Source organism: Lissotriton helveticus, chromosome 8 (assembly GCF_964261635.1).
Source record: "Lissotriton helveticus chromosome 8, aLisHel1.1, whole genome shotgun sequence".
NCBI classification, from domain to species: domain Eukaryota; kingdom Metazoa; phylum Chordata; class Amphibia; order Caudata; family Salamandridae; genus Lissotriton; species Lissotriton helveticus.
In genome coordinates, this window is record NC_136069.1 from 1,265,848,434 (window position 1) to 1,265,868,260 (window position 19,827).

A 19,827-nucleotide genomic window follows, 5' to 3' on the forward strand; every position below is an offset into this window, starting at 1 on the left:
TCAATGAGGAATTAGCATAGAATTTGTGAATCCTGCAAAAAGTGAAAAAACAACAGCATTTAGGGCACTACTGCTCCATTTGCCCTAGAGTCAGAACATGGCACGATCTGGGAGCAGTGCTTGACTGCGATCCAGGCTGTGTGTCCAACCCCAGCAGAAAATCCCAGCTGCTCATGGCTAAAGGTTGTGTGCTGTTGATGGTGGCTACGGACGAAGAGATGGGCAGAGTGGTTGCCCAGAGGCAAGGCTATGCAGCCAACTCCACTTCAATAGCAGAGTTTGTCCACATGTAGTGGTATTGGCGCAGGATCTGTCAGGAGGCCAGAACCTGCAGATAACACCCCCTGCATGTGGCTGAAGACTATGTATTTACAGTAATGGCTGCCTGAGATTGGTTGGGCACAGGCCTTGGCTGGAGGCTAGACACTGTCACCAATCCACAGCCAAAACAGAGTTTTCCTATCAACAAAGTGTTGGGTTCAGGAATTGACAGAAGTCCTGCATCCATCCTCCATAGTGCACGGCCAAAGGTTGGGTGCTGTGGGCATTAGCCACCCATGGAGAGTTAGGCACAGGGGCTAGCTGAAGGACAGACTGTATGATCAACCTACTAGCCAAATGTCAAGCACTGTGGACAGTCATGCTATGGGCATGTGTACCGGGGTTGGCTGCCCATGAATGTTTGGGATCAGGGCAGTGGTGGACGCTCCATTTGAGTGGCGAGCACAGCACCACCAAAACATAAAACGATAATAAAACAGGTTTTAAACCCGTTTTATTTTAATCCCTTATACCCGCCCCCAGGACTCTGACGAGTCTTGGGGGCGGGTCCAGAGGGTGGCACTGCTGGTGGGCGATTGGGTGGCAGTCCCTTCACTGCGCATGCGGTGTTTGGCGGGCCGTCTCAGGCTTACCAAACGCCTCATGCGCAGTGAAGCTCTCTCCAGCTACTTTTCTGGGGCTGGAGAGAGCAGGCACAGGCTCCCAGTCTACCTTGCATTGCAAGTTGCCAGTGCTTGGACCAATCCTGATGCTGCTTTCCTGCAGCATCAGGATTGGCCGCACTGCATTCTGGATTCTGGAAGCCTGTGCCCAGAACCAGGAAGAGGGTGATGCGATGGGAGACAGTGGCGGCGGCATGAAGGTAAGTTGCATTCTTTATTTAATGTTTTTATTTTTGTACACTGAACCACCCACCCCACTACTGGCCCGCTTTACCTCTTTGGGAGTGGACAGGCCACAACTGGCTCAGGCCTGACCAGAAGTCTGGACCTGAAACCAACCACAGCTGCCGATGGACGAGGGTAATGGACCAACCCCCATTGCGAAAGGCCAAGGCTGAGCACCATTGACATTAGACTTCTAAAGGGGTTGGGAGTAGGTCCTGGCTAAAGACCAGGCCCTTCGAACAACACTGCTGCACAAGGCTGAAGACCGTGTGCAGCAAGAGTTGTTTATCCCTTGAATGTGAGACAGGGCTTGACAGGAGGTCAGGCCCATGTCCTTCTCTTCTGTGCACAGTCAAAGGCAGGGTGCAGGGGCTGGTTTGAGGCCAGTCCATATGGCCAACCCCGATGCACATAACCAAAGACCATGCACAGCAGAGGTTGGCTCCTGCACAGGGTGCGGCGCAGTGCCTGGGAGCCAGTGTGGCGCAGGGCCTGGGAGACAGTCCTTGTGGCAAACCATCTTCAGTCATGTGCAGTAAGGGTTGGCCACCAATGGAGTGTTGAACATAGGGCTTGCATTCTCCACATGGCCATAGGCACCCAAATACTCTTACTCACCCTAAACCTTGAAAACACCCTTACCATCCTCATACCCTTACCCACATTAAACCATAAAAACACCCATGCCATCCAAATACCCTCAACCATCCAAACCCCCAAAATACCATTGCCACCCAAATACCCCTACCCACCCCTGAACCCTAAAATTGTTCATTGTGACGGAATGTGCGGTAAAGGTATATGCGTAGTACAAGTTTGCCTGGTAAAGATTAACCTTGGGCGAAGCACTACGCTACGCTCGCGGAGTTTGTGAAGTTTTTGCAACTTCGCACTACGCGAGCTGCACGTAGCACAGTGCGAACATGCGTAGTGCAGCGTAGCGTAGTGCAGCGGTCATTTTTTGTTTGTTCGTGGTCCTGAACGTCATGTTCGCGACCGCGAGCAAGCAAAATGACATCCCGGCGAGATTCTTAACGCGAGGAGGTCAGGTTTCTCATTGTGAGTGGTTGCGCATGCTCGCGACCACTCTCAATGAGAAACTACCTGTTTGCATTGAGAAAGCTGCCGCTCGAGTAATAATCTAGCAGAAAACTACAGCTCGCACTGTGCAAGATGCCGTTTTCAATGCTTGCACAGTGCCGGATACTTGTCCGCGAACATGCTACTACGCAGCTCGCGTAGTGCTACGTGAAGTTCGCGTAGTGCGAAGTGCACTTCGCGTAGCTTCGCGTAGCGCTACTTCGCGAACTACGCCCACCCTTAGTAAAGATACGTGTGATAAAGGATTATGCATAGTCATGGATGCATGGTAAAGGTTTAGTGTGGTAATAGTCACGTTGTACATGCTGTTTCCCATAAAAACTGCTTGGTAAAGGCATGCCTGGTATTCAGCAGCACAGTAATGTTATGTCATACAACCAGGTGTGGGCCATAAACCCACTAAAAAAACGCATCTTTTAAAAAAGAGCAGACAATGGGTAAAAAACGACTATTCGTGCAGTTAAATGTACATGAGGATCAAAGAATGATGGATGAATATTTGATCTTGATTTATTGGAGTAAAAGGCCTCGTGATTCCGAGCCCTGCTTTTGAAACCGATTTCTTTCAATAAACACAGTATGTTAAATTAGGAAGCTGGGGGTGACTGTTGTGAATAGATGTTCTGTCTGGCAGTTTGCACTGGGTATCCCCATCTGCGCCCCTCCTTTCTGCGTTTATAGAAGGAGTTCTTTTATAAAGACGCTTGATCAATTATTCTCTGCATTAACTTACATATTAATGAGAGTTGTCAATATGTAATGGCATATTTCTGAGTTACTGCTGTTGGTTTCTTCCCACATTCTTTAATCTACAAAACCGTATATAGGCTGCTAATCCAATTATTCAAAGATTTTCGTCTAGACAGATGTGTGTTTATTTTAGTTAGGGCTCTGTTTTTTTAACTGCCTCGCTTTACTGATGACAGCCTCGTGTAGTTTATGGCATCTCATTAGTGCTGTAAGAAGCTTAAGCTCCCCCAAAATATTTATATTCTGCATTTTCTATGTTATATGCTTTATATTTCATCCCGGAGCTAAAATCATTCATGGAGGCAGCTCAGAAAATTGCCTACAGGAGAAATGAATTAAAGCATGCATTCAGGTTTTTTTCAGGTATTTTCTCACCGGGGCCTAATTTATGGGACAGTCTGCTTTGCTGCAGGGAAGGCATTGTTGTCGTGCTTCCATGAGCATCCTGTACAGGTGGGGGTTGAAAACACACAATAACTATCCTTTAACAGGAGGACGATGCAGAAGGAATATGCTGCCTACTTTAAAAAACTAAACTGAGATTTGTAACCACAGCAGCAAAATATGCTGTCAACTTCCGCATACTTAGGGGCCGATTCACAGAACTAACTTAAGACAAAATCCTAAACTTACTACTTATGGTATTCACAGAAGTTAGGATTTTGTCTTAAGTTTGTCTTAAGACAAACTTAAGACAGACTTAAGACAGACTTAAGACAAACTTAAGACAAAATCATAACTTAAGTCTGTCTTAAGTTTGTCTTAAGACAAACTTAAGACAAAATCCTAACTTCTGTGAATATCAAAAGTAGTAAGTTTAGGATTTTGTCTTAAGTTAATTCTGTGAATCGGGCCCTTAGTGCCTGAACTGCCCAATGACATTTGTGTCCTTATTGCTAGGCCCGGATGAAACATCCATTGCGACTGTATAATCGTAAGTAATTTAGTGAATTTTGGGCTATGCTTGTTATGCGAAATTCACAAAAGTATACGATGTGGCGTAATATCACCTAATTTGTGACAACATTTTAGCCCTGAAGCACAGGATCAATGTGAATGACCAGAAGGTGAGCTGCTGTAGTTAAGTCGCTCTGTTTTTTTTAGCTACTTTATAACATAAAATGTGTCCTCGAGTCAAGATGGACACAAGGACCTATTTGACTCTAAAATATAACACTAGATGTCAGTTTTGCATTTTGCGTAATTTCGCATAATTTTTCTGGTATTCTATGTAATTACGGAAAAGCCATTGCTTGAATTCCGCAAACACTCCTACTCATTACAATCCTCTCCTTTACACCTAAATCAAGATAATAAATGGGTGAGTAATACCACACTTTTTCCATCAGCAAATTTTATCCTGTAAAATGTGGCGAAGTTAGTGCTAGGAAAGTACTGACTTTCTGGCTTTTACTGCTCAGACTGGGTAAACATGCAGTATTACCACATTATATCCCAATCCGAGGGACAGAACTCAGAATGGGGAGGTAATACATAATCCTGCAAATGCTATACCCTGCTATATCGGTATTTACAAGGTGGGGTACTACTCACCCTGAAGAGGTCTATATAATGAATCCTGTAGTAGTTCAAGTAGAACAAGGTTCAGTAATTCTGCATATTATATACATACAGAGGAAAAAGGAAGCATAAAGGAAATGAAATTGCCAGACACTGAATTTTGGAATGCAAGGCTCAGACAAATCTTAAATTTGTGTTTTAGACTAAAAAGTTGGGAGTGAGGACGGATGTTGGGGTAAATAAAAGAGATTAAAGGGAGTTGCATTTGACTACACAGCTCAAAGTTTACATGACTGTCCTGTTGCAGGCTGCAGGATGGAACATGAAGGTAGAAAATAGTGCATATGGCTCCTTGAAGCAGAATATATGTCCTTATGAAAGGAGAGGAAGAATTATGGGATACCTGAAGTTGACAGTAGAGTGTCATGTAGTCTCGTAGGTTCTGTGGCAATGGATGCTGATACAGAAAACACAGTCATGTTCTTGTAAAAGGTGCAGCCTTGTAGCCAAGAGCGGCCATTGTCCCAAATTAAGGATGCAGTTAAGAGTTGATCAGAATATGTGGTTAAACAATGTAGGCCACTTTCAAATTGTCACTGTAATTGACTCAAGTGCAGGGTGAGAAGAGCAGCTAAGATCTGGTTTAATCATTTGGTCCATGTCACCAATACTGCCATTGCATTTAGAACACATTTTATGGGGGCAGTGTGTACTTTAGCAATATACATAAGTAGGGTGTCCCCACAGCCGAGTCTCAATATTTCCAGCACCTGGACCTCACAATCAAAACTTTACATTAGTTCGATAAATATGCATTAGCTATATGTGAACAGGAGGTGGAGTAACAGTTTTGATAAGGAATACATTTATTTGGACCAGGAAAAACACAATAAGCGGTGTGGGTAATGTCTGTACTCATTTCACTTAGTTCTAATGCCTGACTCACATTCCCATTCACAGATGCTATTCAGCCTCTCTCTGACGGCAATCCATGATTCTTATGCCTTTTTACAAATGTCTAATGGGCTATTTCTAGGATGTGCATGGGCAATTGAGTACGAATGCTAAAAATGAACACTTAATAGTTTTTTTTATGAAGGTAGGGCTTTTATATCTCATGGCCAATTCTTACATTTCCAGGCAGGTTTTTAACGGACACGTGTAAATACAGCCTATTTATGCAAAATAAATTTTAGGGATTTAGTGCATTTTATGATGGCAGACTTTGGGCCAGATGTAGGTGGCCAAATAGCGAGCCCTAACTCTGAAATTCGCAAATGTGAGCAATGTATGTGAGTTTAAACCTAAAAGCAAAATAAGGAATCGCAAAATTGCAATTCCTTATTTTGCTCTTGCATTTAAGGAATCGCAAATTGCGATTCCTTAAATGCAATGTAAGTAGCACAAAAGAAAGTGCACATTAGCCTTAAGGAATCGCTAATTACCACCAACTTCAAGCTGGTGGTAATTAGCGATGTCCTTTAAAAAAGCACTTTTTTGCTTTTTTTAAAGTGCCATGTGGCACACATTCATGCACTTAGGTCATGTATCTGCGCCAAATGTCCACACATGCACATTTCAGGGGTGCAACAGGGTACCCTTTTGACACCCTGGCACCCTTGAAATAGCTCCCGCTATTTGCGATTCTTTAATAGCGAATCACAAACAGTGAATATCTTCCCATTCATTCCTATGGGCCTCCTAGCCCATAGGAATGAATGGGCAGGTATTCCTTATTAGCGAATCTCAATTTGCAATTCGTTATTAAGGAATATTAAGGAATCGCTAATATTTTAGCGATTCCTACCTACATTCAATTTTGCGAGTCCTTAATAGCGAATCAGTAAAATTCGCTAATAAGGATTCGCAAAGTTGATTTTACCTACATCTGGCCCTTAATCACTTAAGGCCTCATTACGTGTGGGTTGGTTAATTCCGACCTGTGCGTAAACGCCTCTGTACTCATGGGTTCGACTTATGAGTTTTGGTTTATTTAATGCATCCGATAATTATCAGAGGAGTTAAATACCTCAAGGCTCGTTACATTTCGGCAGGTCAAAGCTGCTGCAATGTTACAGGTGAATAGTGTGCAGTATTTACCGCATCATGCGGACCGTGGTGTATTAAAAACCAACGTTTGCATGTTGTTCCCCATAAACTAGTAATCAGTGCTATTTATCACACCCGATAAGTAGCTTTCTCTGTGGTATCAATATTTCTCAGGTGCGCCAAATAGTGCCAACACTTGTAATCATGGCCTAAGATATACTTCCAGCTGAACCAAGTGTGAACAAGTGTAATGATTTGGTCAGCACTGATATGTTGTTATGCGAATGAGATGAATTCATCATAACGTTGAAGGAAATGCATAGGCATTATAAAGGCATTTTGAAAGTCGACTCTAAGGTTAAATTTATATGTTGAAGGGGTTGGCTCTAAAATAACACGTGAGGGAACCCACTTTTTAAACGACAATATGGTTAGAGTAAACCATTTCAATTTGCATTTGTTTGACTTGATTTAGTAACAGAGATGCAAACCACAATATTAGGTTTAAATCCATACTCTAGCGTTCCTTGAAAGCTTCCAATATAAAAAGATGTTCAGGGTGTCAAATGCCACTGACAGATCAAGAGGAATCGGCAAGCATGACGCAAAGTTGTCAAATACCACGAAGCACTCAAAATTCGAAGAAAAGCAGTGTGGGCTCTGCCGCCTTTTCCGAAGCCCGATTGGCGTGATTGCTCAGAGCACACAGGCGTTGGTATTTACTGAGCACAGCTAAATGCAGGATTCAAGTGTCAGCTAAAGAATTTTAATTAGCTAGAAGTTAGTCATCATCAAGAGGCCAGCAGTGTGAATCTGTCTGATAATAATTACAGCTGTCAATGTCAGAGACTGCAACTATGCAGAAACTCAATCTGCCAGTTTCAAAAAGACGGAAACAAGTATAAACACTGGCGGTCACTTTAGCGACATTCAGTTTCAGACGGAAAGGGATATGCTTGGTCTCTAAAGCTAGTGCACTCCGCCATCTTTGCATTCATATTATCGCCCATTAAAAGGTATCAAGCTAAAAGAGGTATAGCGCTGGAATCCACGCACCATGAATAGCTGCGCTGGCTCAGGCCACAGCTGAGCGCCTGTTTTTTTTTTTTTTTTTAATCGTGTAAAGCGCATACATTTAACTCAGAATTTCATGCAGTAACTGCAGGTGGCAAGGGTCAGAAGAAGGCAGAAGTAGACGCTGTTCACTGTTTTCGACGCGTGTGTTCTGCAGATGGTTCATTAAATGAGAGAGTGACACGTCTTCGCTTTTGATAGTGCAAACGCATAAAACAGGCGCGGGGCTCGTGTTTTTCGCTAGTGCTCCGGGGACCGTTTTTGATGGGTTCTGCAGGCTCAGAGCAGAGCTCCTATTTTTACCTGTCTGCACTAGAGTGTAAAGGCAGTTCAGTGAACCTGCTATTTCGCAGCGATGGTGCATTATTTTCGATGGCACACCTCAGGAAGAGGCACACCTCGTTCACTCTTTCGGAGGTTCACTCTCTGAAAATGAAGGTCTAACTCGGAGCAATAAAGGGTTAATTGCAGGTCATCTGCTCTGAGGCAGTGAAGCCCATCAAGGGATGGACCCAAGAGCACTAAAAGCACATTGCAGTCATGCTGTCAAGGGGGCTTTTTCGCCATCCAGGATTCAACTATAAATAGAGGCTCTTTTGAGGTTGTTTAGTTCGAAACCATTCTGCTTAATGTTTTACGGCATTCAGCAGTGAAAATAAATGTCTAAATACGCGTCCATCATCCTGTTTGTCCATCTTCATCCATCCATAAATTAATTCATCAAACCTCTGTATATCTCTACATTTTCTGCCAGTTCATCCATCACTGTGGTGCAGTACCCTAATATTTTAGTGAGAATATATCTGACATAAATGTTGTCAAAGTTTTGTAGTCTCATTGGCATTAATAGAAAATCTCCACCCAATGGGACAACATTTTTAAAAATGACATTTAGGGCATGACATAGAAATTACTTTTGTATACACTAGTCTCACATATACATCTCTTTTTACTGCTGATTGAAAATAGACATCCCCCATTAGTGGTTTCACTGTGCAACAAGTCAAACAGATAATGTTTTAACTGTAGGAATACCCTGGGGGTTCATGCTGTCCACTGTCATCTCCATCATCTACATGACTCCCCTTGTGGATGTAGTCAAGAATCACCAATGTGCCTTTGATACACAACCTTACTTGAAAATTTCATGTGCTCCAGATATTCAACGCCTCAAACCCTATTGCATCTCATCTTCACCTGCATGCCCATCGCCTGGTTCTCCACCTGTAACTCAATGGAAATAAGACAAAATTCCTGTTGTTTGCCAAGTATAAGAAGCAAAAGATTGTACAATCCTGTGTCAATGATATCAACCTTTAGGACTTCTAACGCTAACGTTCACCAAATACCTATTTACTTTAATTCTACTTGGACACCAACCTCACCCCTAAGATAAGAAGAGATTACCAAAAAACAAAGGTGGCCAAGTACCAGCTCTCTTCTAAAAAATGTAAAACTATTTCCTCTATATAGGGTATGCAGAACTTCGATTTAAGCCCTCATAATATTTCATGTGGATAGAGGCAACTCTCTTCTTCATGGCCTCCCACACTCCACACTAGAACTCCCTAATGGCATTCTCTATGCAGCAGCACACCTCTTCCAGAGCCTGATAAAATATGATCACATCACCCCAACCCTGATGGAACTCCATTGGCTCACTTTGCCTGCCTGCACAATCTTTAAAACCAACTTTATAATTTACAAAGCCATCACAAATTGCACCCCGCTTATCTTTTAGATGAGCTCACCATCTCTGGTGACTGTTGGCACACCCACAGCCAGGATGCCATCAGAATGCTAATTAAGAAGCATACAAAAAGAAAAAAAACAAGGCATCAGGCCTTTTCCATGTCTGCACCAAGAATCTGGGACAACATCCCTTATCTATCAGAGCTTCCCCATTGCTGTTCCATTTTAGGAAGGCATTGAAGACACACCTCTTTTAAGACCACTGCATCACAATGCATTATTATTCCTCAGACCAGCTACCTCTACTTTCATTTTATAAGTTGGTGTCTATGTAGGATCACTGAAACAATATCGATGACACAAATATAGAACTACCAACATATCGAGTAAAAAATATAGAATGCAAAAATATCGAATACCTATCTCCAAACAGGTAAGTACAAAAATATCGAATCACAAATATCGTTGTAAAAAATATAGTTAGTCAAAATATCGAATTTTTAAAATGCTTTAAAATAATAAAAAATTAATAAAATAATAAATATAATTAACTTAAACACACTTAGAATACTAAAATAACCTTAAAATTAATGAATAATTAATGTAAGTTAAAAAAACATACACATTGATTTGTTAATACATATATATATGAACGTAATATTAATAAAAAATCTATAATATTTTTACCGTAGGATAGCGGAAAGGGTAAAATTTACTATTACCACTCCAGTGACACGGATGATATCGCGGTTGCCACGCCAGATCCGCATAGTGCTATATGTCAGATCGAAAGGCTAGCAATAGAATTCAGTAAACAATCAGGATATAGCTTAAATACTGGTAAAACACAAGTCGTCTGCACTAGAAATACACAATTTCAGGATGTACGGAAGACATATGTAGCTAAATATCTAGGGATCTGCATTACCGCTGAGGTGGGTTCAACGTGGGAAATAAATTCGGCCCCAATTTTGAAAAAAGTGGAGGGGGACCTGAAGCGGATAGATAATTTACATCTCTCCATTATTGGAAGGGCAAACGTCATTAAAATGACGATGTTCCCCAAGCTGTTCTATCTTTGACGATGTATCCCCATAGAACCGGGAAACCTCATTCTTAAAAAAGCAGAGGGTATATTTTCACAATTTATGTGGGGGTATAAAAAAGCTAGGAGATCACTAAAATTTCTGACTTTACCGCAACATCGGGGGGGGGGCTAGCAATTCCTAATTTTACATATTATATTTGGGCAGTGATGCTGCAACATATGATTATTTTATTTAGGTCTCAAAGTGAGGGTAGGGCGGGGCGGTTGAGGCTGATGAGGAAATCCCACCAAGTATTTATGAATTAGCAGTTGGCAAACTCGCTCCTGGGCTATAGTTAAGGCAGCTGGAAGGTAGTTATTACTAAAAAACACGTTTTAAAATTTTAAGAACTGCCTGGAATATATGGAGAAATATCCGCAAAATGCTGGAGATCCCTACAATCCATAGATATATATGGATGTGGCGCTCTTCAGCTCTCCCGGCCCTGTTGTATGATAGTATAAGTAAAAAATGAGAAAATGCTGGTATAAAACAGATAGGGGATATTGCAGACCAGAATGGGGTTGCCTCATTCGAGGAGCTTCAGACAAGATGTGGGCTACACTCAAGTACTATCTTTAAATATATACAAGTAGGAGAGGTGATGAATAAGAAGGTTAGGCATTATGTTAACCTGGGTCAAATCCCAATATTGGAGTGTTTGATGAAAAAACGAATGTGTGTTAAGGATTTGTACACAATATTGATGGAAGCCACCCGGATGATATTTGCAAAGTCGAAACCGCTTGGGCAGTAAAACTTGATAACTCTGACATAGATATCTGTAGGTCATTAGAGCTATCGAATACATTTTTTTTAAGTACGAACCTTAAAGCTCAAACGTATAAAACAGTGTTTAGACTTTAATATACTCTGGCCAAACTGTGGGAGTGGGGGAAACAGGGGAAAAATAAATACCCAAGGTGTGATCAAGAATCAGCTGATATAATACACATGTTTGCTGAGTGTGACAAATTCCTTGTTCCGAAGACAGGCATTGAATAGGTTCTTTGTCAACATCTGCGGCAGGTAGTAATACTGACGTCAACACTGTCAATATTGGGATATGATGAAAGTTTACAGTTAAACCTCACTCAAGGATATTTAAGTTATATGGTGACAGCGGTGTATCGCATTTTGATAGCCATTATGTGGAAGGATGCAATGCCACCAACATATCAGGTGTGGTATGCAAGATTACATCATGTATATAATCTTGAGATGGCTCTGTATAAGTGTAAAGGGCAAAGGGGAAAGAGGCGTGGCCGACAGGTTTGGGGTCTGTGGATGGAAGAATAGGGGGTGGGTAGGGTGTAGAGTATGTTTGGTAGTTTCATAGAGCTCTTATGCCGAGAATATGTGAGTTAATGTCTGTTTTGCTTTTATAGGCTGCGTGGCTTAGATGTTTTAGGACGATTTGTTCAGACCCCTGACTGTATCTAATCATCTTTAGTTTTTACCTTCCTGTCTTCTGGGATTTTCCCCAATTTTGAGTTGGTTTGTACATGTATCTGTATAAGTATCTGTATAAGTAATTGCCCAATTATTGCTTACTGGAAAAAATAAACAAATGAAATAAAAAAAAGTAGACAAAGTGTTGGATAGCGTAGGGGTAAAAATTACTATTCCCACTCCAGTGAGTGCGACAGTAGGGAAAGCGTTGGATAGCGTAGGGGTAGAAATTACTATTCCCACTCCAGAGAATGCAACAGTAGGGAAAGCGTTGGATAGCGTAGGGGTAACAATTATTATTCCCACTCCTAAGAGTGCAACAGTAGGAAAAGCGTTGGATAGCAGGAGGGTAAAAATTACTATTCCCACTCCAGAGAGTGCAACAGTAGGGAAAGCGTTGGATAGCGTAGGGGTAAAAATTACTATTCCCACTCCAGAGAATGCAACAGTAGGGAAAGCGTTGGATAGCGTAGGGGTAAAAATTACAATTCCCACTCCTAAGAGTGCAACAGTAGGGAAAGCGTTGGATAGCAGGAGGGTAAAAATTACTATTCCCACTCCAGAGAGTGCAACAGTAGGGAAAGCGTTGGATAGCGGGAGGGTAAAAATTACTATTCCCACTCCAGAGAGGATAGCGTTGGATAGCGTTGGGGTAAAAATTACTATTCCTACTCCAGAGAGTGCAACAGTAGGGAAAGCGTTGGATAGCGGAAGGGTAAAAATTACTATTCCCACTCCAGAGAGTGCAACAGTAGGGAAAGCGTTGAATAGCGTAGGGGTAAAAATTACTATTCCCACTCCAGAGAGTGCAACAGTAGGGAAAGCGTTGGATAGCGTAGGGGTAAAAATTGCTTTTCCCACTCCAGAGAGTGCAACAGTAGGGAAAGCGTTGGATAGCGTAGGGGTAACAATTACTATTCCCACTCCAGAGAGTGCAACAGTAGGGAAAGGGTTGGATAGCAGGAGGGTAAAAATTACTATTCCCACTCCAGAGAGTGCAACAGTAGGGAAAGCGTTGGATAGCGTAGGGGTAAAAATAACTATTCTCACTCCAGAGAGTGCAACAGTAGGGAAAGCGTTGGATAGCCTAGGGGTAAAAATTACTATTCCCACTCCCGAGAGTGCAACAGTAGGGAAAACGTTGGATAGCGGGAGGGTAAAAGCTACTATTCCCACTCCAGAGAGTGCAACAGTAGGGAAAGCGTTGAATAGCGTAGGGGTAAAAATTACTATTCCCAGTCCAGAGAGTGCAACATTAGGGAAAGCGTTGGATAGCGTAGGGGTAAAAATTACTATTCCCACTCCAGAAAGTGCAACAGTAGGGAAAGCGTTGCATAGCGGGAGGGTAAAAATTACTATTCCCACTCCAGAGAGTGCAACAGTAGGGAAACCGTTGGATAGCGTAGGGGTAAAAATTACTTTTCCCACTCCAGAGAGTGCAACAGTAGGGAAAGCGTTGGATAGCGTAGGGGTAAAAATTACTATTCCCACTCCAGAGAGTGCAACAGTTGGGAAAGGGTTGGATAGCAGGAGGGTAAAAATTACTATTGCCACTCCAGAGAGTGCAACAGTAGGGAAAGCGTTGGATAGCGTAGGGGTAAAAATAACTATTCTCACTCCAGAGAGTGCAACAGTAGGGAAAGCATTGGATTGCGTAGAGGTAAAAATGACTATTCCCACTCCAGTGAGTGCAACAGTAGGGAAAGCGTTGGATAGCGAGGGGTAAAAATTACTATTCCCACTCCAGTGACTGCAACAGTAGGGAAAGCGTTGGATAGCGTAGGGGTAAAAATTACTATTCCCACTCCCGAGAGTGCAACAGTAGGGAAAGCGTTGGATAGCGTAGGGGTAAAAATTGCTATTCCCACTCCAGAGTGCTACAGTAGGGTAAACGTTGGATAGCGTAGGGGTAAAAATTACTATTCCCACTCCAGTGAGTTCAACAGTAGGGAAAGTAAATACTTCATATAATAATTAAAAAAAAATAAACATTAATACCAATTACAAATTAATTAAAAATAATTACCAATTTAATATAATATAATAATTAATCAATTAAAAATTCAAATAAAAAACATTTATTAGAAATCATTACCTATTAATACAAACTAATTACCAATTTACAATTAATTAATTAGCAATTGAAAAATAATTAACAATTAATTAAAAATAAATACCAATAAATAAATTTAAAAAAATGATTAATTACAATTAAATTACTTCCCACCCTATTCCCCTATAAACCCACAATCCGATACAGAAAATAAGTAATACAATGAACATAATTATCAATTAATCAATGAATAAAAATTAATTACCAATTATAATTTAATTAATTACCAATTAAAAATTAATTAATTAATTCAAGATAAATACCAATAAATAAATTAAAACATATACTCAATTATAATTAAATTACTTCCCACCCTATTCCCCTATAAGCCCACAACCAGCTACAGAATTAAATTACGCAAAAATTAAATACCATAAAATTCATTACTTAAAATAAATTATAAAATAAATATACACTTTTCACACATATGCTAACATAAAAAACAATTAAAAAAATTCGATATTATTAAAAAATCGATATATTTAACATCTATATTATATACTTCGATATTTTGACTTTCTATATTTATGTAAATCGATATTAACTTACTTAGCTCAAATTCGATATTTTTGTTGTCTATATTCTGTCCATTCGATATTCAGTCCATTCTATATTTTTAACTCGATATTAATGCAAATCTATATTTTTAACTCGATATTTGGACTGTATACCGTCTATGAATATGCGAATTATAAAATACAGAATACAAAAATATATATACACACATACATTATATACAAATACATATATACACACATACATGTTGCGGAAGCATTTGATCATAATCCTCCAAATTATGGATTAGGGATCTTTTTTCAGGGGCTACAAGCTGTAGGAAAGATTTACTTTTAAGTGTGTGTTTAACAAATGAGATTTTATCATCTTCTGAAGCATGAGAAGCAGAGGCTTTGTCTCAACTTTATGGGGAGTGAGTAGGAGATGTTTGTTGTTTTCTCAGTGAAAGACTGTTTGAGTAATACTGAATTTAGGGGTCTCAAGTTTTAATGAGCCTTTACTCCTGAGACCTCCTTGACTTCCTGAGATGGTAAGCACATTGATCATATACGGAGGATTCTTGTGATGAATGACTTTATAAGGAAAGCAGTCAATTTTATGTCTGATCATTGCTTCCCAGGTATCAATTATAAATGCCACAGAATTTAGGTATACAGACACTGGGTTTGAAAATAACAATTCTGGTCGGTATCTCCTCATCTAAATCCTACAAATATGAGTTACTCAGAATGGGGATTAACCATTAGGAATGAAAATGACCAGATCTGAGTCAGCATGTATTCAGCGATTCCAGGGAGTTTTTTTCCTGTACGCTGCAGATTGTTGTGTGTCAGGTTGGGGGGTTGGTGCATGCAACAAGGTTTATCCTGGGCTGTTGCTCTCCTATGCTCTACAAGCATGTCTTGAGACTGGTGGACTATGCTTGTTCCCGCAGCTCCAGCTGGGATCCACGCTTGACTTTACATGGTGTATAACCATTTGGCGAAATCAGGTTTGGTGTTCCCACACCCAGTATTCACAGATGCAGCAATACCTAGCCAGTTGTTATTCAGCAAAGTTGTATTCACACATGGGATAAAACTACATCTGAACTGTAATTAGTGCCTAAGCATAGCCAGTGAAGTTCTTTTAGGGACAAGGAACTGCACTCAAACTGTTTCTTGGATGAGACTAATTTAGTTGTAAAGTTAAAAACTCTTTTGAAGGGACAATGTATGAGTGCATGGACAGATAAATGGGCCTTGCATAGCATGAATATTTCTATTACTGGCATAATGCTAACCCTGATTTTATGGTGTTGCTTATTAACATAATGTGGGCTTCAATAGTGTGCTGCCTCCAACTTCTGGTTAATTCTGGTCTTGGTATAATGGGGGTAACCGTTAGCATTTTTGCTACGATTGTGCCAATATGTAGTCCAAAGCTGTCCTCAGCATCAGTAAAGCAGCGCCCATAGGATAAAAACAGTGAACAAATTGAAAACAAATCCTGAACGAGTCACTATTTATTTTGAGAAAAGTAACTATTTCCAATGACTACTCGAAGCTCAGGAGAGAAAGCTGTAACCAAGTTATGTTGCCATCAGAGTAGCTACTAAAACAGTTGTTTTTATTGAATTATATATATTGATGTTCTATATAGTTGCTAAAAGCCTGAAAGTGAGACAGAAAGCATAGCAGAGCAAAAAGACAGAAATTATGTTATGTTATGTTAAAATATTTTTAACCCCTTCCATGCGCATGACGAGCTGAGCTCGTCATGAGTTGCGCCGCTCGCATGCTCATGACGAGCTCAGCTCGTCATGTAACGCGTTTTTTAGAAAAAAGCCGCACAGCGCAAAAATCGCTGCCGCACGCATGCGGTTAAAGCGCAAACTGCTACCCGAAGGTGTCCTGGCGCTGTCTATATGCAACCCAACAAGATATAGATAAAGAGCCCAGAGTTATGCGCCAAAAAGCCAGGTTTTTAAGGACTGTTCCAAAGATTAAGTGGTAGAGTATTTCATGCCTTAGCTGCACCAGCTATGAAACTCCTACCTCCCCAGCTGGCTTTTTTAGAATAGGGTTCCCTTGTTTTGCTCATTCCACAATATGCCGAAAAATAGCTCTGTGCATAGCTACAATTTCCTCGACCTGCTTTTACCTTCCATAGTTGAGATAAAAAAAACAAAAGGTAGGTAGTATCTCGAACTGAACTGCAATGAGCTACATGATTATGAGCTCCCCCCCCCACCCCGTCACTCATGAAATAGCCTATGACAGTATACGTTGGCAAGGTGATGGCAATGTGTGAGTAGACTGCCATCAACTAAGAAGAAGTGTCTAACTGCAGTGCAGAGACTGTCCTGACTAGCTGAGGACAGCCTGTAAGAATTGCTAAAACAGCTAGAAACAGAAGGCTGTTTCAGAAATTCTGATTGACTGATACAGACCAATCGGAATGAGTCACTGTGGTTAAACCCTTCTGATTGGCTGATGGCAGTTAATTTGCAGAAACAACAGGCAGCTTTCACATTGCTAGGACAATTTCACAGTTCAGAGAGTCATGGACATTCTGATCACAAGCAGTTTTCTTGTGTTTGAGGAAGTTATCCTCCCTTTTTTCTAGCCCGCTTGCAGATTTAGATGGTATCTTTGTCCACAATCTCCTACACGACTGTACTGAAAATGGTGGATTATGTCCCTTTTGCATTTTGAAACAAAGTTGCACATACCTAGTCCTGAGCGTGGCAACAGAGGATTTTATAGTGGAAAAGATAAAGGCAATAATTTGGAAAAAGTAAATATAGTACATATATGATAAATATACTGTAGTAATAGAAAATATTAGTTTACAAAAATTACGAATAAACCATAGTATATTAAAAGTAGAAAAATGAATACATGAAAATAAAGATATAAGTAAAGTAGAGCGTGGAATTAAAAAATATACTTTGTTGGGGTACAAAGTGGTAGAAACAAAAAAGGTAGCTGTCTAGAAGTATAAGGAGATCAGGCAACTAGAGTCCTAACAACAAAATAGGGGCCTGATGGATAAAGGCCTTTTGTGATCACAGTCTGCACTATTTGAAAAATCACGGTATTTTCAATCGCAAAAATATTTTTCTTTATGTACAAAAACCCTTTAATGAGTCTAAACAGTCTTTCAGGCTCATAAAATGACTTTTGCTATCTTTTCCGAATCACAAATAGAAGAGGGCATGAAAGGTGCATCCCTTTCTATTTCTGGCTTGGAAAATAATGTATCAATTTGCTGTTGTAAACCATTGATAAGGTAGATGATTTTCAAGGGAAAACAGGTGTCTTGAGGGCCCCTCCTCTTTGGGAATCGTGTTGGCAGGCTGGTGGGAAAAGAGAGCCATACCAGGGGGGCACTACCTTCTCTCCCTGAAGTTTTTCAAAACAGAAAACTTTTATCTTTTAAAAGTACAGCTCTTTTCTTTAGGTAACATGCGCTGCTTAAAAAAAAGAACATTTCCTGTTTGGAATGTAATCACATAGATGGTGATCTGTTGTGTCTCACAGGCCTCTATTCCTGTGATTACAGTCAATCACAAGGAGTCGCAAATTGCGACCATCCTAATGAATATTAATTTTGACAGGTTATCGCAGGGATTCTGCTGGTAAGCCTTCGATAACAGGACGTCAGAATGTAGGGACTGTGTCTCTCTACCACCTCAGTACCTGTCGGCCCAAATCCTGGCTTGCTCATAGTGCCTCACCTGAACTCCTAACCTTCGAAGAGTAGCAGGTTAGTTTGACAAACCTAGCCCATGACTGTCTATACCCAAGGGAACTGTGACAATACATCATTACTGATCACCTCTCACTCACGCATGCCCTTACTAAACAAAAGAAAGACACAAATAATGTTTACAATACATTTATTGAAACTATCATAGCATATTTTGTAGCCGATGTGCTGGGATAAGTAGACATATACAACTAAGCAAATAAATCAGTATTACTAGCAGATTGTACACAATAAACAACCCAACCAGGGCAAATTATTCATCTGTCTATGCCTATCCTTCCTGTGTAAGAAAAGGGGTATATTAGTCACATCTGAGATTAGCAACAGAGCCCATTCCTGGCATGCATTTGTTCGAGGACAGGTCTCTTTGTCAGAATTCTCTTCTCTGACCACCAAGGGACAAAACAACGTTTGTATGATACAACTATTGTGCTGGAAAGTCGCAGCTGCGCTGCTGAGTTCTGTCTAGAATGCTAGGAGCTGTTACTGACTGAGCAGAAAACAGTACAACATGGTGTTATGTGTTCTAGTTGACCTTGTACAAAATATGCAGAGGGAATCCAAAGAAAAAGCACTGAATAACAAAACAACATGCACAGAGTATTTCTAAAATAATGTCATAAAAACAAAAGTGTTATGTACAGTTGTTCAAGCAGAAGCAGCCTAAAACGCATAACACACTAAACTAAGGGAGAACCAAAGTTGGCCCCAACGGTGCATTACTACTATTACTTCTGCAACCCCCTTCGATTTGGCATTTTGTGAATCAACCCATTAGTACATAGATTGGTTCACGTAAATCTGTTCAATTCACCAAAAATTGGAGGACATGTTGTCACTACTTTTTGCAGAAGAAATAATAGCACCTCAGGCCCTAAATCAATGGAATCCGGAAAGGCATAGGAAAAGCCTACCAGACGAATAAAACCTACATTTTTTGCTAGAGATTTGGAGAAAAAATGAGCTTTCCAAAAAGTGGGAGAAGCGGCTTGCAGAGGCGAAATGAGTTTTGTGCATCACAGATTGTTTTCTAGGAGGATGCCGCCCATCCACTTCAGTGGCTTTGCAGTAATTATTTATGTAAGAACAGCACTGTGCGTGCATTGGCAGCTGATAAAATACACGGATGTTATTACTAATTTCAACCCCTTCTAAATCTGATTGAAAATAATTACGTTGACACTCCCTGCATGATTTCGCACTCGGTGGCCTTTTTTGTCTGAAATGAAAAGCTCCAGTGTGTTCTTGTAAAACTCACTTTGGCCTGTGCTGCTGAGGCTCATCAAGTTTCAACTTGACGACTGACCAGGAAGTGTGACTGTAATAATTGAGCATGTTTTGTTGGTGTCATGTTGTTCATCCCAGTTAAGATCTGCTGTTCGAGTTTCATTGATGCCAGATGTCATTCCATTTCCCCCCTGTGCACCAATGAAACGTGAACTTTCTACTCCCTGTTGTTTGGGGGGCACAGCAGGTGCGAATGAATTCTCTGGAAGATTGTTATGACTAGCTCTGTTCCCCATTCTTGTATGAGGTGCAAACACGTGAT